The 12,592-nt window shown below is 43.0% G+C and overlaps 1 pseudogene; it reads right to left on the bottom strand.

The window, feature by feature from the left end:
- Positions 1-2,404: 2,404 nt before the first annotated feature.
- LOC129634681 (uncharacterized) lies at positions 2,405-2,501 on the bottom strand (annotated as a pseudogene).
- Between the last annotated feature and the right edge of the window lie 10,091 nt (positions 2,502-12,592).

Below are 12,592 nucleotides of genomic sequence, written 5' to 3'. Positions count from 1 at the left end.
TTAACATTAATGGAGCTTCTCTGGTGGCTCAGCATTGAAGAATCCACCTGCCAATGCAGGAGACATGGGTTTGATCCCTAATCTGGGAAGATCCCACATGCCACGGAGCAACTAAGCCCATGTACCACAACTACTGAGTTTGTGCCCTAGAACCTGGGAACCACAGCTACTGAAGTCCGTGCACCCTAGAGCCTGTGTTCCACAATGAGAGAAGCCACTTCAATGAGAAGCCTGCACACCACAACTAGAGAAAAGCCTGTGCAGCAACAAAGACCCAGCACAGTCAAAACTAAATAAATAAAGTTAATGAAGTATGTGTAATAAAATGTACCCATTGTAAGAATAAAGTTTGATGAGTTTTGGTAATTTTACAGTCATATACTCATCATCTCAGTCATAATATGGAGTATTTATTTCACACCAAAAAGTTCTCTCATGCCCCTTTGCAGTTAATCAACTACCCTCCTTGGCTCCAGATGACCACTTTTTTTTGTTTCTAGAGATTAGTTCCAGGACTTCATATAAATGGAAACATGTGATGTGGTAGGTTGAATGGTAGTTCCAAAGATGTGTCCTAATTGCTGGAACCTGTAAATGTTACCTTATTTGGAAAAACTGTCCCTGCAGTTGGGGCTTCCCGGGTGGCTCAGCAGTAAAGAATCCGCCTGCAATGCAGGAGACTCAGGAGATGTGGGTTTGATGGGTCTGGAAGATTCCCTGGAGGAGGAAATGGCAACCCATTCCCGTATTCTTGTTCCAGTATTCTTGCCTAAGAAATCCCATGGACAGGAATCTGGTGTGCTACGGTCCATAGAGTGGCAAAGAGCCAGACACACTGAAGTGACTGATTCCATCTCTGCAGATAGGATTAAGTTAATGATTTTGAGATGAAGAAATAATTCTGGATTATCTGGGTGGGTCCTGAATGCCACTGAACATGTTTTTATAAGAGAGAAGTAGAGGGAGATTCAACACTACACACACACAGGGAGACGTCCATGTGAAGACGGTGGCAAAAATTGGAGTGATGTGGCCGTAAGCCAAGGAATGCTGGTAGCCACCAGAGTTTGGAAGAGACAACGGATGGATTCTCTCCCAGTGCCTCTGAAGGGAGGGCTGCTATACTGGGACCTGGATTTCAGTCTCCTGGTATCCAGAACTCTGAGAGAATAAATTTCTGTTGTTTTAAGCCAAGGTTGTTTTAAACAACCTTAAGTTGTTTTAAGGCTGTGGTAATTTTTCACAGCAGCTCAAGGAAACGAATGCACAAGGAATATAATTTTCTGTGTCTAATTTCTTTTGCTTGGATTGATTTTAATATTCCTCCACAATATTTGTGTTCACAGCTCATTTTCCTTATTACTGCAGTCATATGTCACTGTATGGATATACCATGATTTGTTTATTCATTTTACCTATTGATGAATATTTGAATTGTTTCCAGATTCAGAGGACTGTGAATAGAGCTGTTATGAACAAGTTCCTGTGTGTGTGTATACATGTATCCTATTTCTCTTGGGTAACAATCAGGAGTGAAGTTGTTGGATTATGCTATAAGTGTATGTTTAAATTAATATGAAACTATCAAGTACTTTCCCAAAGTGGGCATACCAGTTTGAATTCCCATGAACAGTGTATGAGAGTTCCAGTACTTCGGTTCCCACTAACACATGATTTTGTCAGTCTTTCATATATTATAGATGTATATGCATTATATATAATAAATAAAAATATGTAATTTAACTTTAATTGAAATTATAATCTATAATAAATGCACATATTTATGCTAGAGTTATAGGTTATATTTAATAAATATATATGTACTATATATATAATAAATATCCTACTACATACATATATTCAACTTTATTTGAAAAACACTTACTTGTTTAAAAAATGCTTCTTTTTTCCAAAAAACATAAGTTAAGGACTTCCCTGGTGGTCCAATGGTTAGGAATCTGTCTGCTACTGCAGGGGACACAAATTCAATCCCTGATCTGGGAAGATCCCGCATGCCTTGGAGCAACTAAGCCCGTGTGCCACAACTACCGAGCCTGTGTGCCCTAGGGCCCATGCTCTGCGACAGGAGAAGTCATGGCAACCAGAAGCCCATGCACCACAACTAGAGAAAGTCCTCTCGCAGCAACGAAGACCCAGCGCAACCAAAATAGTTTAAAAAGCTCATGGTAAGTGATGTACATAAGTGATACTCTAATAGTACTGGAAGATCAGAAAATCTGTAGTAGTTTTATCTATAGAAATAGCTAAATATGAACCAAAATGATATTTACTGTAAAGTGTAGATATTAAGTGTAAAGTTGTAGACTTACTGAAATCTTTCATTTTTACTTTCTAATTTTGTATTAAAAATTAACATGATTCTTCAAATGTTGTGTCACAATTTTTACCAACGGAATGCTTCATGATTTTGCATGTTATCCTTGCACAGGGGCCATACTTATCTCTGTATTCAAATTTTTGAATGTGTGGAGGTACTCCGCTGTGGTTTCAATTTGCATTTCCCTAATTGAGCACTTTTGGGTGTGCTTATTGGTCATTTGTATATCTTTCTGAAACAGCTGTGCAAACTTTTGCCCATTGTGTGTGTAGGAGATGTTTAATTTCTTACTGAACTTTAAGAGTTCCTTGTTTATTCTGGATACAAGTCCTTTGTTGAATATAAATACTGCAAATCTTTTCCCCCAGTCTGTGGCTTTCCTTTTCATTTCCTTGACAGCGAATTTCAGAGAGTGGAAGTCTTTTGATACAGTTCAGATTTCCAGTTTTCCCCTGTATAGTTAGTGGTTTTTGTTCACTACCTAAGAAATCTTTGCCTACGAAGGTCACAAAGATTTTCTCCTGTTTTCTTCTAGAGGTTTGCTAGTTTTAACTTTTATGTTTAGGTCTGTGTTACATCTTGAGTTATTTTGTGTGTGTGATGTAAGAGCTGAGATTAACTTTTATTCCTACAGGTATTCAGGTTTTTTCAGCGCCATTTATTGAAAAGACTGGTTTCCCCCATTGAATTACCTTGGTTCCTTTGTTGAAAATCAGCATGTAGGTTGTTTATCCACTCACCCATGGATGGATCATGTGTTTTTTTTTTAATTTATTTTAAAATTATTTATTTATTTATGGCTATGCTGGGCCTTCATTGCTTTTGCACAGGCTTTCTCTAGTTGTGGCAAGCAGGGGTTACTCCTCATTGTGGTGTGAGGGCTTCTCATTGCAGTGGCTTCTCTTGTTGCAGAGCACAGGCTCTAGGTGCTTGGGCTTCAGTAGTTGTAGCACACAGGCTCAGTAGTTGTGGCTTGTGGGCTTAGTTGCTCCACAGCATGTGGAATCTTCCCGGACCAGGGATTGAACCCATGATCCCTGTATTGGTAGGCAGATTCTTATCCACTGCACCACCACTGAAGTCTAGATCATGTGTTTTGGAGGTGACTGGAAGATATTGCTTTTTAGATTTATTTTCCCTAATGGTCTGTGGCTCAAATTTGCATTATTAATGAGCACCTCTGGTGATTCTTGTATGACTAATGTATGAGACCGCTGGCTTGTACGGCAGTGGTTCCTAGTCAGGAATGTGAATAATAATTACCCAATGCCAGGGCTGTACCTCCAAAGGGCCAGATTTAGCAGGTCTGGAGGAAACTTCCAGAAGAAAACTTCCCTAAGAGCTAATGATACTTTACTTATGAACAATGGGTACACTCTCTCCTTTGCATGCAAATGTTCCTTAGACACACGATGACTGGCTTTTCTGCTGGGCTCTGAGGTGCCTCAGTGAACACGGTTTGGTAGAGGCATCAATAAGCAAACAGGCCAGTGCAATCCCACAAGTGGGGTGTAAATGAAGCAAACAGAGCCTTGTGGGAAGAGGGGGTGAATCTGGTGGACCTGGGTGCCACTGTGAATGCTGCAGCTGGAGATTCAGGGTGCCTCTGTTTGTCCTGCAAAGATCCCCATGAGGCCTGGCTGCACCTTCGTGCTGGTTAGACCCTGAGCGTGAATTCCTTCTTGTGGTGAAGACGGCACGTCACGTTCCCTCCATGCGTGGACTTTCTGGCTTTGTCTTGAGACAGCTGCGTCATGCTGTCTCCAGGTGCCCTGTCCCTAGTGGAAAATTTTGGTCTCTGGAGGTGTGGAGAGAAGGCAGCTCTGTTGGTTCTGGTGGATTCTGTGACTGCTGAGCCATCCACATAACTTGGTCTTGGTCCATGCTGCCCTGTTTGTTTGCCGTCTGGGTCGCTTCTCCTAGTAGGGTGAACTGTCCCCCTTGCCTAATTTCACACCAGACCTGAAGCCACTTGGCCTTTCTTCCTGCCTGCCTCCTTCTGATCAGTGCTTCTGGGAGCGTTATGCAGCCTGATGGCTCAAAATGTACAAACCCATCTCAATAGACAGGGCACCCAGGTGCCAGAGGCATTAACCAAGCTCAGCTTTAAGTGGTTTTCTTTCTGGTCTGGGCTAGAGCCCTGCAGTTGTGTAAGAAGTGGGGAGCCTGTTTGCTGTTCCATAGAATGGTCCAGAAACTCCTGCAACTGGCGGTTGCCCTGGAAGTGAAGGTAGCCTGGGTGCTCTAGCTCTGAAATTGGTCAGAAACAGTGGTTATCAAAGCGGGCTTCCCAGGTGGCTCAGTGATGAAGAACCCACGTGCCAATGCAGGAGACACAGGAGACGTGGGTTCAATCCTTGGGTCAAGAAGATCCCCTGGAGGAGGAAATGTCAACATGCTCCAAAATCCTGTGGACGGAGGAGCCTGGCAGGCTACATTCCATGGGGTCGCAAAGAGAGGCTTTCATTTTAGTATGGCCGATTGTGTTAGTTGGGTACCTAGGCTAACTTTGTTGGCCATACAAACAAATTGGACTTACAAACGCGCTCTCAGAATGGAACTCGTTCATACATAGGGGACTTAGTTATAGACATTCTTTAAGTTGGGCCCTACATGCCATTATCTTTCTGTTCAAAGTCAGTTATAACTGTTCAAACTTCATTCTTTTATATGTGAATGTCCAGTCTTCCTACCACCATTTGTTGAAGAGACTGTCCATTCTCCGTTGAATGGCCTCCATTGAATGGCACCCTTGTTGAAAGTTATTTGACCATATATATTCAAGGACTTATTTCTGGGATCACTAGTTTATTCCATTAGTCTATATGTCTATCTGTATGAGAGTGCTACACTGTTTTGGTTATTATAGCTTTGTCATAAATTTCTCTATGTCACTTTAAAAATATTTAGTTTTTGTGTTTTCACAGATGTGTGTGTGTGTATACCTGTGTGTGAATACAGCTTAAAGAGTCTATTATACTTTAAGGCTTATTACCCTGCCTCTCAAGTCAGGCCCTTCTTTGTTTTTTGCTCCCTGGAGGCAACCACTTCAATTCTTTTATCTTTTTCATTTGGAATTCATCTCAATACACTTAATCAATGTTAACATAGTGATACTTCTTCATTTTTTAGGTTCTAGGCATGATCTATTGATTTCTCATTGTGTTGGAAATGAAGATTTAGCTGTCATTAAGTGCATAGTTTCTATCCCCTTCATCCTCCCAGAAGAGTTAAATCATAACTTTGGACAAGTCAGTATATAGCACTACTCTGATGATGGAAGGGCTTCCCTGGTGGCTCAGTGGTAAAGAATCCACCTGCCCGTGCAGAAGATACAGGTTCGATCCCTGGATTGGGAAGATTCCCTGGAGAAGGAAATGGCAACCCACTCCATTGCCTGGGAAATCCCATGGACAGAGGAGCCTGGTGGGCTATGGTCCATGAGGTTGCAAGAGAGTTGGACACACCTTAGTGACTAAACAGCAACAACGTGACAGTGGAAATGTGCTTTATAGCTGGGCCGTGTAGAACCCCGACATTTAGTTTCTTTTCTTACAGAACTTTTTGTTTTCCATTGACATCAGAATACTATCAGAGAAGGCAATGGCACCCCACTCCAGTACTCTTGCCTGGAAAATCCCATGGATGGAGGAGCCTGGTAGGCTGCAGTCCATGGGGTCGCTAAGAGTTGGACACAACTGAGCGACTTCACTTTCACTTTTCACTTTCATGCATTGGAGGAGGAAATGGCAACCCACTCCAGTGTTCTTGCCTGGAGAATCCCAGGGACGGGGGAGCCTGGGGGGCTGCCGTCTATGGGGTTGCACAGAGTCAGACACGACTGAAGTGACTTAGCATTAGCAGAATACTATTATTTGTTTGTCATGTTTTCTATGTATATATCATTAATTCAACCTCAGATGATGTCTGGGAGCTCCCTTGGCACAACTCTGCTGAACATGAGGAAGCCTATAGCTTAGAGATGGGTCATGTATCTAAGAACAGGGCACCTTCCTTTGTTTAGGAAAAGGCTTGTTCATCAACAGGCAATTGAAAGTATTTATCTGTGTTGGAGTGTGCTTAGTCCCTCAGTTGTGTTTGACTCTTTTGCAACCCCGTAGCCTGTGAGGCTTCTCTGTCCATGGGATTTCCCAGGCAAGGATACTGGTATGGGTTGCCATTTCCTTCTCCAGGGGATCTTCCTAATCCAGGGATTGAACCCGCATCTCCTGCATCTCCTGCCTTGGAAGGTGGATTTGTTGGAGTTCCTTCCTTATATAAGGTGCTGCGCTAGGGTGATATGGATGGATGTGATAATATTTTGCACCAGGTACTTACACTTGAGTAGGAAGGATGGTATTGAGGCAATCTTTCTGATTTGAAGCAAACTTTGATGAGAGAAGAAGAGCAACTGCAAATTTGAGAAAGGACAGGTTAGAAGCAGTTAATTCTAAGTAGAAGATTCGGGGAAAGCTTTAGTGGGGAGGAGATATTTAAGTTGAATTAAGTGTTCAATGGGAAGAGTTACTGGTTCAGAGAGAATGGCATTTAGGTGCAGGGAGAAAGGGCAGCAAAGGTACAGAAATTGGGAAGTATACTGTGGGTTCAGGGAAAGACCAGTGTGGCCACAGTGTGGGCTATGTGGGGATGCAGCAGACAAAGCAGAGCTGATTCTGTGCTTGCGCATCTCTGTGCTGGGACTGGGTTCAGTCTGTTATAGGCACCAAACTAGTGGTTCTCAAAATGGTATCCTCAGACTTCTCTGGTGGTCCAGGGTTGAGACTCTGGGATCCCAAATGCAGGGGGCATGAGTTTGATCCCTGGTCAAAGAACTAAGATCCTGTATGCTGCATGATGCAGCCAAAAAATCTTATAACCTGGGAACTTGCTGTTTGTTTATTTATCTTTGACTGGGTTGGGTCTTCACTGCTGCGTGTGGATTCTCTCCAGTTGTGACAAGCCAGCTTCTCATTGCAGTGGCTTCTCTCATTGCAGAGCATGGACTCTAGGGCACACAGGCTTCAGTAGTTACAGCACAAAGGCTCAGCAGGCCTGCGCTTGTGGGATCTTCCCAGGCTGGGGATCGAACTCATATCCTCTGCATTGGCAGGTGGATTCTCAACCACTGGACCATCAGGGAAGCCCTGGGAACTTGTTAGAAATGAAAGTTTTGGGGCTTCCCAGGTGGCGCTAGTGGTAAAGAACCTGCTTGCCAATGCAGGAGAAATGAAAGCTCTTAAGCCCCACTTAGATTCATGGAATCAAAAACTCTGTGAGTACGGCCTAGCAATCTGTGTTTTAGCAAGCCCTAGATGGTTCTGAAGCATGCTAATGATTGAGAACCATTGTACCATACAATTTGATGCTTACAACAGTGCCATAGCTGGGCACTCACTGTCTATGCTGTACAGATGGGGAAGTTGTCTCAGAGTGAGTAGGTAACTTACCAAGGTCCAGAGGGATGCTGAAGCTGGCTTGCATCTGGCTCTTGAAAGCAAATTATAAGCATCAGTTCCCAGCTCTAAATTTAGTGATGTCATATTGGTAGCTTGAAACTGGCCATAATGGAAGTATTAATACCATGGTAATTGGCAAATGCTGTGAATCAGGGCGTCAAGCCCACCTTGAGAGCCAGTTGTTAAACATTCACCGGCATAGCTCTCTCAGGTCATTCGGTCAGTAAGTGGTTGGTAGGCTTGGGTCTTGAACCCTGACAGCCTGGCTCCCAAGTGCATGCTCTTAAACCACTAGGTTAAACTTATTCTGAAAGTCTGGAAAGGCGGTCTGGGGCCCACACAATGTTGAATCTTTAAGTGCATGTTGAAAATCTGGGCTTTATTCGGTACACACTAGATTTTTCAGAATTCTGAACAGGTAAGTGATATGATGGTAAGTTTAGGCAGGAGAGTGAAATTGTTGGCTGTGGCTTCTCCTTTTGCAAATATGCTGAAAAGATGGGATGAGAGGGTGTTGTAAGGCAAGTTAAAATACATAGTTGCATTTCATGGTGAATGGCCTCAGCAGCCAAGTGTTGCCCATTTGCAGAAGAGGTCGTGAAGCCCTGCAGAGCAGAGGCCTCTTGCCTCACAAAGCCTCCTTGTTCTTCAAGAGAAAGGTCCCCTGTCTCTTACTCCAAACATCTGCCACAGCACATATTGGGCTTGACGCAGCTCTGCTGGCCAGACGTGTCCCAGGAGTCCCTGGTCCAGGGTGAGCATTCACTCTGCAGCCACTGTAGCTGACCACGTGGTCACTTACGAACACTCACTCCTGTTTCCTCACAGAACCTCGAGGGTTTCAAGGCCTCCCTCAAGTCAAGGAGCCGCATGCCTCCTGGGAGGCTGGACAACCCTTGGATCCCAGAGGGTGAATCCTGATTGGGCTAAGCCAGTAGTTCTCAAACCTTTTGGTCTCAAGACTGTTAAAAATTGGGCTTCCCAGGTGGCATGGTGGTAAAGAATCCACCTGCAATGCAGGAGACGATCCAAAATGCAGGAGATGGGGGTTCGATCCCTAGGTCAGGAAGATCCTCTGGAGAAGGAAATGGCAACCCACTCCAGTATTCTTGCCTGGGAAATCCCATGGACAGAGGAGCCTGGTGGGCTACAGTCCATGGGGTCACAAAGAGTCAGACGTGACTGAGCAACTAAACAGCAACAAGCTTTTGTTCATGTGTTGTATCAATTGATATTAGCACATTAGAAATTAAAACAGAATTTTTAATATTTATGTATTTTGTTGCACTGGGTCTTAGTTGAGTCACCTGAAATCTTGGTTGGATCGTGCGGGATCTTTTCTTGCTGTGTATGGACTCCTTAGTTGTGGCCTGGGGGCTTAGAAGTTGCGGCGCTTAGGCTTAGTTTCTCCTCGGCATGTGGGATCTTAGCTCCCCAACCAGAGATTGAACCCGCGTCCCCTGAATTGCAAGGTGGATGGATTACCAACCACTGGACCACCAGGGAAGTCCCCTGAAGCTGAGAATTTAAAATTTATTAATTCATTTACAAACAACTCATTTCATGTTTATGTTTATGTTTATGTTTATGACAGAAATATTAATAACCTCAGATATGCAGATGACACTACCCTTATGGCAGAAAGTGAAGAACTAAAGAGCCTCTTGATGAAAGTGAAAAAGGAGAGTGAAAAAGTTGGCTTAAAGCACAATATTCAGAAAACAAAGATCATGGCATCTGGTCCCATCACTTCATGGCAAATAGATGGAGAAACAGTGGAAACAGTGGCAGACTTTATTTTGGGGGGCTCCAAAATTACTGCAGATGGTGAGTGCAGCCATGAAACTAAAAGACACTTACTTCTTGGAAGAAAAGTTATGACTAACCTAGACAGCATATTCAAAAGCAGAGACGTTACTGTGCCAACAAAAGTCCATCTAATCAAGGCTATGGTTTTTCCAGTAGTCATGTATGGATGTGAGAGTTGGACTATAAAGAAAGCTGAGCGCCGAAGAATTGATGCTTTTGAACTGTGGTGTTGGAGAAGACTCTTGAGAGTCCCTTGGACTGCAAGGAGATCCAACCAGTCCATCCTAAAGGAAATCAGTCCCAAGTGTTTATTGGAAGGACTGATGTTGAAGCTGAAACTCCAATACTTTGGCCACCTGATGCAAAGAGCTGACTCATTTGAAAAGACCCTGATGCTGGGAAAGATTGAAGGCAGGAGAAGGGGATGACAGAGGATGAGATGGTTGGATAGCATCACCAACTCAATAGACATGAGTTTGAGTAAACTCTGGGAGTTGGTGATGGATAGGGAGGCCTGGTGTGCTGCAGTCGATGGGGTCTCAAGGAGTCGAGACACGACTGAACAACTGAACTGAACTGATGACAAATTAGCATATTGCTTTTGAACTGTGGTGTTGGAGAAGACTCTTGAGAGTCCCTTGGACTGCAAGGAGATCCAACCAGTCCATTCTGAAGGAGACCAGCCTTGGGATTTCTTTGGAAGGAATGATGCTAAAGCTGAAACTGCAGTACTTTGGCCACCTCATGCGAAGGGCTGACTCATTTGAAAAGACTCTGATGCTGGGAGGGATTGGGGGCAGGAGGAGAAGGGGACAACAGAGGATGAGATGGCTGGATGGCATCACTGACTCGATGGACGTGAGTCTGGGTGAACTCCGGGAGTTGGTGATGGACAGGGAGGCCTGGCGTGCTGTGATTCATGGGGTCGCAAAGAGTTGGACACGACTGAGCGACTGAACTGAACTGAACTGAACACAAAAATATTTCATGGGACTATCTAGGTGTAAAAGAGAGAAGTATTCATGTATTGTACAGCTGAAATTTTCTGTGGAAGTAAATCTCACCCCACACGAGAGATTGCTATGTGGATTGGTGGATGTGCTAATTAGCTTGGTTGGGGTAATCATTTTCTAATGTAACATCTATATCAAAACATCATGCTGTATAACCTAAATATATACAACTTTTATTTGTCAGTCATACCTCAATAAAGCAGGGGGAGAAAAGAAAGAAGGAAAAAAAGAAGTATTTGAATAGCTTTTTCATATAATTAGATATTTTTCTTTGATACTGCACCAAAACTCAACAAAAAGTAGTTTTGAAAAAGTTAGCTGTAATTTGATATCTGAAATGAGGTTAATGAACTTTTCATACCCTCTTGTGAGAAAATCTATTGATGTACCTTTTACTTTGGGTGGATCGTCTACCCATTTGTGATCATTTGGAAAATACTGGTATGCACATATTCCAAATGTTGACACATTTTGTTATGCAGCATAAAAAACAAAAATCGTATTTGTTAATATCACCACCAGAAAAGTTTGTATTGGAAAGCTGCCAAAATCATGGTGTCAACGCAAGTTTTACAAAATTTGAATTTTTGTTTGAATGTCATCATTGGCTGCAAACACTGGTTTTTCTTGAAATGACAGGCTCGCTTTGTTCATCTTTAAGAAAATGTCTATCAAATACACAAGGTTGAGTAACTATAGTTTGGCAGTTGTTCCACATAAAAATTATGTTCTCTGCAAAAAGTGGCTAGTTTAGTTTACAACTCGGTTGTACAAATGCTTTTTCTCTAGATAAGCATTTTCATACATCAGTTATGCTTTTTATGCTTTATGCATAATTTTCATTTCATCACATAGGATATTAAAATATGACATTAAAAAAGTCATACTTAGGTGTTTAGAGTTAATAAAATTAATAGTTCTTGCTGCTTCATCAAGGACATCCTAAAGTGAAACTGGCTTTTATTTAAACTGGGAGAGCATGATACCAAAGTATACAATTGTTGCCAAGCATCTACATGAAAGATCTTCTTTGATGATTAGTTGGTGTTGATCCTGAACAAATACAAACAAAGCAGCTGATCTAGCTACCCCTGTGTATTCATCCATTTATAAGACAGACATACGTTTCTTCCGATAAGAGATCAATTCAGTCTTCATGTTGACAGCTAAACTGTTCATTTGACAAACTGCTGTATCACCTGGAAGTGGAGTGCTGTGATTCAGTGTTGTTCAGGAGTGTCCACTGGACAAGACTTTCTTAGTCTTCCCATTGATGCAGTTTTAAGACTTACTCAGTCAGACGCTGCTGTGGCTTTTTCATTTCTAGTTTGAAAAGCTGTAAGAAAGCATTTTTGGCTTTTTGAGAGTTCATAATGTCTACATTTAAAATATTCAGTTGGGGACTTCCCAGGTTGTCCAGCGGTGGAGAATCAGCCTGCCAACAGGTTTGATTCCTAGCCAGGGAAGATTCCACATGCCACGGGGCAACTAAGCCTATGCACCCCAACAACTGTGCCCTCGTGCCTGAGCGTGTTAGTCGCTCAGTCGTGTCAGTCTCTTTGTGACCCCATGGACTGTAGCCCTACAGGTTCTTCTGTCCATGGAATTCTCCAGGCAAGAATACTGGAGTGGGTAGCCATTCCCTTCTCCAGGGGATCTTCCCGACCCAAGGATCAAACCCAGGTCTCCTGCATTGAAGGCAGATTCTTTGCTGTCTGAGCCACCAGGGAAGTCAACAAGAGAAGCCACTGCAGTGAGAGACCTGTGCACCACAGCTAGAGTGTAGGTTTCACCTGCTGCAACTAGAGAAAGCCCAAAGGCAGCAGCAAAGACCCGGTGCAGCCCAAAATAAATAAATAAAAACAATTAAACTAAAAAATGAAATATTTCATTCCTTTTTCTTTAAACTCTGATTTTAAAATGATGCAATTCAAATGGCCCCATTTGGGCTAGAGCAGGGGTGAGGCAAGTGAGTG

Source organism: Bubalus kerabau, chromosome 19 (assembly GCF_029407905.1).
Source record: "Bubalus kerabau isolate K-KA32 ecotype Philippines breed swamp buffalo chromosome 19, PCC_UOA_SB_1v2, whole genome shotgun sequence".
In the NCBI taxonomy this organism is placed as follows: domain Eukaryota; kingdom Metazoa; phylum Chordata; class Mammalia; order Artiodactyla; family Bovidae; genus Bubalus; species Bubalus kerabau.
This window is presented reverse-complemented; position numbering and strand designations above follow the sequence as displayed.